This window comes from Brassica oleracea, chromosome C8 (genome assembly GCF_000695525.1).
Source record: "Brassica oleracea var. oleracea cultivar TO1000 chromosome C8, BOL, whole genome shotgun sequence".
In the NCBI taxonomy this organism is placed as follows: domain Eukaryota; kingdom Viridiplantae; phylum Streptophyta; class Magnoliopsida; order Brassicales; family Brassicaceae; genus Brassica; species Brassica oleracea.
Window position 1 is genome coordinate 29,151,116 of NC_027755.1, and position 7,249 is coordinate 29,158,364.

A 7,249-nucleotide genomic window follows, 5' to 3' on the forward strand; every position below is an offset into this window, starting at 1 on the left:
CATACGGAGGTTCAAAAAGTCCCATAAAATTGGTCCTAATGTGGAGAGCCATTGAACACCGAGGACGAGATCGCTACAGCCAAGGGGTAGAGTTCTTACTTCAGCTTGGAATTCATATCCTTGTGTCTTCCATGTGAAGTCGCTGCACTTGTAATTGGTGATTAAATCTCCACTGGCCGCGAGTACTGTCATTGGTTTGATTGCTTTGAGATTGCAACCTAAAACCTTAGCCATTTGTAGATCGACAAAGTTATGGGTACTTCCTGGATCAATGAATATGTGTAGTTTTCTCTTCCCGTATTGGCCCATGATTCTCATGCAGTTATATGTCGGTGAGCTATTAAGAGCATGGACTGAGATCGTGGGGACTTTATGATCCTGATCCTCTATAGTGACGTCAGTGGCGGGTGCATCATCTTCTTCGTTTTCAGAAAAATCTCCTTGGTCGACATCAAGATATAGTATCTGAGCACGTTTATGTTTCAGATGGTGGCCCAGGGTGAATGGTTCCTCGCAGAACATACATAAACCTTTCCGTTTACGTTCCTGCATCTCGTCGAATGTGAGACGTTTGTGATTTGTATTCGGGAGGAGAGGTTTCAGGTTAGGTGTTGTGTTTGTAGTTGTGGTTTGGTTTGATGATGATGAATTGTGCTTCTGATAGGGGTTGAAAGAAGATCTAGTCGTCTTTGCCGGGGTATGTTGAAATGAGAGCTCATGAAGTTTTGCTATGCGTGCTGCTTCAGCCACTGTGGTCACGTTAAATTGTCTAACGTGTAGGGGGAGATGTTGGTTCATGTTGGTTAAGAAGATGCTCAAAGCATGCTCTGGTGGAAGTGTGAGTCGTGTCATCGCACAATCAAAATTTTCCAGATAGACATCAATAGGGTCGCTTGCTTGTTTTAAGCTAACAAGTTCGGTGAGAGGGTCGTAGTACAGGTCGCCAAATCGTGAAGATATAGCGCTGACGTAATCTGGCCATAGAGGATATATGTTGTAGCGATTTGCAATATATCCATGGTGCCATTGGATTGCTTTTCCGGTCATGTGAAGAGAGGCCAAACGGACTTTTAACTCTGGTGAGGTGTTATCGATGGAAAAGAATTGTTCGCATCGGTAAATCCATTCTTTGAGTTCTGTTCCGTCGAACATAGGAAATCCTACCTTGGTCAAGCGAGATGAGAATGCGTGGGGTAGTGGTGGATGGTGTTCTGCATCGGATGGAGCAGTTTTGATGTTGCTCTGGTCTGATGAAGAGGCGTCTGTTGGCTTGGGTGTAGAGGCGGATTGAGTGTGTTCGAGAGGCGAAGCCTTTAAGATTTGTGAGATCATCGTTTTGAGTTCTGCGATTTCTCCTCCCAAATATTTTCTTATTGCTTTTGATTGCTGTGATTGTGATGAACGGATTTCTTCGAGCTGTTTGTTCACCTCAGACATAGCGGTTGTTGATCTGGTGTCCATGATTTGGTTCGAAGAAAGTTGTCACTGCTCTGATACCACTGAGATAGGAAACCTGGATAGATAGATCCCAAACTAGAAACCCTACTATGGATTCGAAGAACGGGTAAACAAAGACTTAGGAGGTGATCACGAAGTAGAAGGATCAACCCAAAAGACTGAGTTTGAATGGAAAGCTCTTGTAAGAACTTAAGTTGCTTGAGAAGGAAGTAATAGGTTTAAGAAAGCGTTTATTGATTGTATGAATAAAACATTGCTCTAAGGCTACATATATATAGCAAACCTAGAGGAGGTCTAACTACTAGGAAAAGGAAAATAGAAGATAAAGCCAAGTATTAAAAGGAAAACTAGAAGTAAGGAAATCGGATAATGAAGAACCGACATTGTGACTTTCCTGTCACAACATCGCCCGACTCCACCACGAAAAGAAGAAAAAGAAAAATCTCTTAACGTAATTCTCGAGATTAAAAAACTGATAATTAATTAAAATTAAACGGAAAAAGAGGAAGCTTTCAAAAACCTTATTAGATTCAGAAGAATACTTCATTCTTCTTCAAGCTATTAGATCCTAATGGTGGGAAAAGCAAAATGAGTTACACTGTAGAGGAAAGAGTTTTCGGGTGAAGAGTGGGCCCCGTTTTAGGAACTGTCACGTGCCGAACGAGTGGCGGACAAAGAGTTAGGCGTCGTTTGGTTGCCACCTCAGACGAGACGGCGTATCTAACCATGTGGCTGAGAGACCGTCTATTTATTTTTGTTATTTAAATAACTTTTCTATAAAAAAATCTTATCTACACTATTATTTGGAAAGTGGATTTTTTGATTTGTCATCTTCTCCATAATTTTAGATAATTTAGCTTATTTGTCATGTTTTTATTAAGTTTTAGCTAAATTGATTTATTTTTAATTAATTTAAAAATATCCTTAATTTAAATATATATTTTTAGATAATTTAGCTTATTTGTCATGTTTTTATTAAGTTTTAGCAAAATTGATTTATTTTTAGTTAATTTAAAAGTATCATTAATTAAAAAATATCCTTAATGAATCTTATATATAATTAAAAACGAATTTTATTTTATAATAATATTAAATGTATATGTTATATTAGATATTTAATTAGTTTTTCTTATTTGTCATATTTTTATTTGGTTTAAGACCTTTAGCTAGGTTATTGATTTATTATTATTTTCTAACTGATTCACTAATTTATTAATTTAAAAAATACCTTTAATGAATTTTATATTTATTTGAGAAGTCAATTTGCTGATTTGTCATCTTCTCCATAATTTTATGTAATTTAGCTTATTTTTCATGTTTATATTATATTTTAGCTAAATCGTTGATTTATTTTTAGTTTTTAGCTAAATCACTAATTTATTAATTTAAAAATAACTTTAATGAATCTTATATATAATTAAAACGAATTTTATTTTAATAATAATAAGTTCATATGTTATATTAAATATTTAGTTAGTTTTTCTTATTTGTCATATTTTTATTAGGTTTAAGATTTTTAGCTAGGTTATTGATTTATTATTCGTTTCTAACCGATTCACTAATTTATTAATTTAAAAAATACCTTTAATTAATTTTATATATAATTAAAAGCGAATTTTATTTTAATATTATTAAATTTATATATTATTTTTAAATATTAAATAATTGATTATAAAATAATATAATATAATTATCAAAACATATTTAAAAATAAGACAATTCTTATATATATATTGTGCTCCTATCTGAAAACAATATTTTTGTTACAAAAATTAAAAAATTAAGATACAAAAAAGTTTATAATTAAATATTAGTCAATCAAAAACATTTATATAAAGATATTTCATAAACTATTTCTAAGATATGAGTGTTTTAAAAAATTTAACACAAGAATATGTATATATTTTGATGAAATATATTTGACATATATAAATACTTTGATATTTAATTTAAATATTTGAAAACATAAATAATAACTTATAATGTTGGTTTTAGATTAATAAGACATAAACTAATAAATATTCATAAGAAAATTATGCCCGCATGTGCAGGCAAAACTATTATTTGAGAAGTCAATTTGGTTATTTTTCATCTTCTCCATAATTTTAGGTAATTTTATTATTTGTCATGTTTTTATTAAGTTTTAGCTAAATCATTGATTTATTATTAGTTTTTAGCTGAGTGGCTAATTTATTAATTTAAAAAAATACCCTTAATGAACCTTATATATAAACGTCTTTCGTCGTTCACATGGATCAACATCTCTCGGTGTGGTTTACAGATTCAATATGAGTCTATAATGTTGTCGACAAAAAAAATGAACCTTATATATAATTAAAACAAATTTCATTTTAACAATATTAAATTTATTATGCTAGATTAAATATTTAGTTAGTTTTTCTTGTTTGTCATATTTTTATTAAACTTTTGTATTTAATATTTAATATTTAATTATAAAAAGAATTATCTTAATTTTTAACTTTTATAATAGAAAAATATTATTTCCAAATAACAACATAATATATATAAGAATTATCTTATTCAAAAATATATTTTCACAATAAATAAATAAATCTACCAATGTTTTGAAATATTTAGGAGATCTCTTATGTTTTAAAATATTCATCTTTTTTTTTGGAGGTTTGATTTTTTTATGTTTCTCGTGGGACATGTAATCATGTATTGCTTTTGTATCAGTAAGAAAAATTATCTTAATTTTTAAAATTTATAATAGAAAAATATTATTTCCAAATAATAACATAATATATATAAGAATTATCTTATTTTTGAAATATGATTTAAAATAAATAAATAAATGTACCAATGTTCTGAAATTGTTTAGGAGATCTCTTACGTTTTAAAATATTATTCTTTTTTAATTTGCAAATTTATTTTTTGTATGTTTCTAGTAGGACATGTAATCGAGTACTGCTTTTGTATCGATAGAACATAAACATGAGCTTTTGTGGTAACCAGTTGGTGGTAACACATATTAGAAAAATTTACACATGTTAGAGAATGTATTCTTTTAAAAACTAAACATTAATAAATTAAAATAATAAACTGTATATGCTATTGATGAGCTTATATTAACAAAATCCAAAAATATATAATCTTTTTGATAACAAAAATAAATATATAATCCTTTCACGCCATATAAGAAAAAATCTTCTTATATAATATTCATAAGATAATATGTCAAATATAAATATTATTAAAATTATCTATTAAAACAAATCATATTTTTCTTAAAACTGTTTATTATCTAATATAAATATTATTAAAATTATCTATTAAAATCATCGACTCACCTAAGAAATTTTTATATATCATAATAAATAAGATAATATCAAATATTTGTATAGATGATATATTGTAACTATCATGTTTCCAAAACTGTTTATTATTAAAATATATAATAAAATATTTATAAAATCTACTGAATAGATCTAAAATTATAGAAAATATGACAAATCAGCAAATTCACTTCTTAAATAATAGCATAGATAGCCTTTTAGGCTTATAGTTTTATTCAGTTCACTGATGGATTTATAAAAGATTGGTTTGAAATCATTATTTTCTTTGTTACGACTCGAAATTGAGAATTCTCAGCGAAACAAGAAGGCAATGACTCGAAATTGAGAATTCTCAGCGAAACAAGAAGGCAATGATCTTAGACATTTTTAGACTTGTTAACGTAGCTTCCACGACATCAGTTAATATTAGAACCGGATTTTATGATAATCTACTGAATATTTATTATATTTATCATATTCACCAAATCAGAGCAATCAGTTTTAGTTTGTATAACTGAAACTTGAATATCTCGTAAACATATCATTTCCCAAAACCTGAAGCATAGTTAAATTAAGAGTGGTGATTTTCATTAAAATAATAAATTTAATATTATTCAAACATATATTTTTTTAAATCCAATGTTTTGAATTTGTTATTTGATAAATAATTTAATTTCTTTATGTTATTCATAAATTTAAAGTATTTAGTCTATTTTAGTAGAGTTTTTTATTTAAAAATAAAATAAATCTCAAATTTTATAATTTTAGATGAGTTTCTAAGACTATTTAACAAAAATCATTTCAAATACCTGATTCAATTAAAATTACTAAAAACTTTAAAAATGACTTCAGATTATAGGTTCAATATGCCCCTTAGATTCATTTCTCTTTTTGGCAACCATATACAAGCAACTATTGAGTTAATTAGTTAAAAGGAAGAAAATATAATTTAATGCGTATTAAAAAATTCAAACACTTAGGGGAATTACTGGAAAATGAATTTTTGTTAAATTTGATTATTCTAATAGTTGAAAAAAATTTACAAGTTAACTAGATTTACATAGATTTCACTAATTGTATATAGAATTCTATCGATTGTTATTAATTTTTAAAATAAGAAATTGACGGTGGTAAGAGAAAAGGAAAGAGAATCTTTCCAATTATTTTGTTCTCATCAAATTATCATAAGAACCCAAATTTCTGAGTTTTCAAGACTTTTAATGATGACTTTTTTTTTTTGTTACACATCTTTGTAGCTTTTGTTTATTTATTAACAAATACATATTATGATATTAGTGGTTGATTAGTAGTTTATGTTCTATCAGTTTTTTATTATTTTTAATTTTGTTTTTTTTCAGAGTTCATACATGTAAAATTACAGAAAAATTGAAGTTGTGTTTGTCAATTATGTTAAATTGTGACTTTGTATTATTTCATTATTCAATTTTGTGAGTTTTTGCATGCAAGTTTATTTTGTTACATTGATTTCAAAAATGTTATGTGTATATATGATATTTTCAAAGTTGAGTCTTATTAGGAGTAAAAAATAAAAATAAAATTACATCCCAATAACAATAGATTTTAATAGAATCTTAAAATAAATGAAAACTAAACTTTTGCAATAGCAAATGAGTGGAATTTAATAATCTTCTCCCCAATCAGATTTTAAAAATTCATAAAGCAATAAAATCTTAAAATTTTGATAATTCTTCTAGAATTATTTTACCAATAACCTTGAGTTTAATGTTATGCATCATTTTCTAGTCACTTTAGATGATACAAAATATATTTGTGTTTAGAAAATGAAATATGAATTTAGGGTAAATAGAGTTTTATTTAGTTTAAGTGTGCTAAATTTGTTAGTAAAAAAGTGTGACAAAAGTGGAAAGTGTTTAGTATATATTAGGCCTGGGCATTTTAACCTGGACCCGAAGATCCGAACCAGAACCGACCCAAAAATACCTGACCCAGAACCGGACCGAAAATTTACAAATACCTTTTGGGTCTACATTTTCTTATCCGAAAAACTGGAGCAGAAAAGGAACTGATCAGAATAGACCATCCAAACGGAAGTTTCTACTAGGTGTGGGCATTTTAACCTGGACCCGAAGATCCGAACCGGAACCGACCCAAAAATACCCGACCCGGAACCAGACCGAAAATTTACAAGTATCTTTTGGATCTAAATTTTTTTTATCCGAAAGAACCGGAACCGAAAAGGAACCGATCCGAATAGATCCGGACCTGAAAAGAACCGATCCGAATAGACCCGACCCGATAAGAACCGATTTGTACCCGACTTAAAAACATGTATATCTAAAACTATGACGTTTTTGTGTTTAATTTTATATATATTATTTTATGATTTAGTTGAAATATCTTTTGTTAACAACATTTGTTATTATTTTTTAACATTTTTAAAGTAATATAAAGCTTTAAAATGTAAAATTTAGAGTTTTAAATTGTTTTATTTTAATTATTAATAGTTTCATTTA

At 27.9% G+C, this 7,249-nt stretch overlaps 1 pseudogene; it reads right to left on the reverse strand.

Annotated features, from left to right (window-relative positions):
* LOC106310835 overlaps nt 1-1,585 on the reverse strand; it is a 9,693-nt pseudogene extending 8,108 nt beyond the window's left edge.
* Between the last annotated feature and the right edge of the window lie 5,664 nt (nt 1,586-7,249).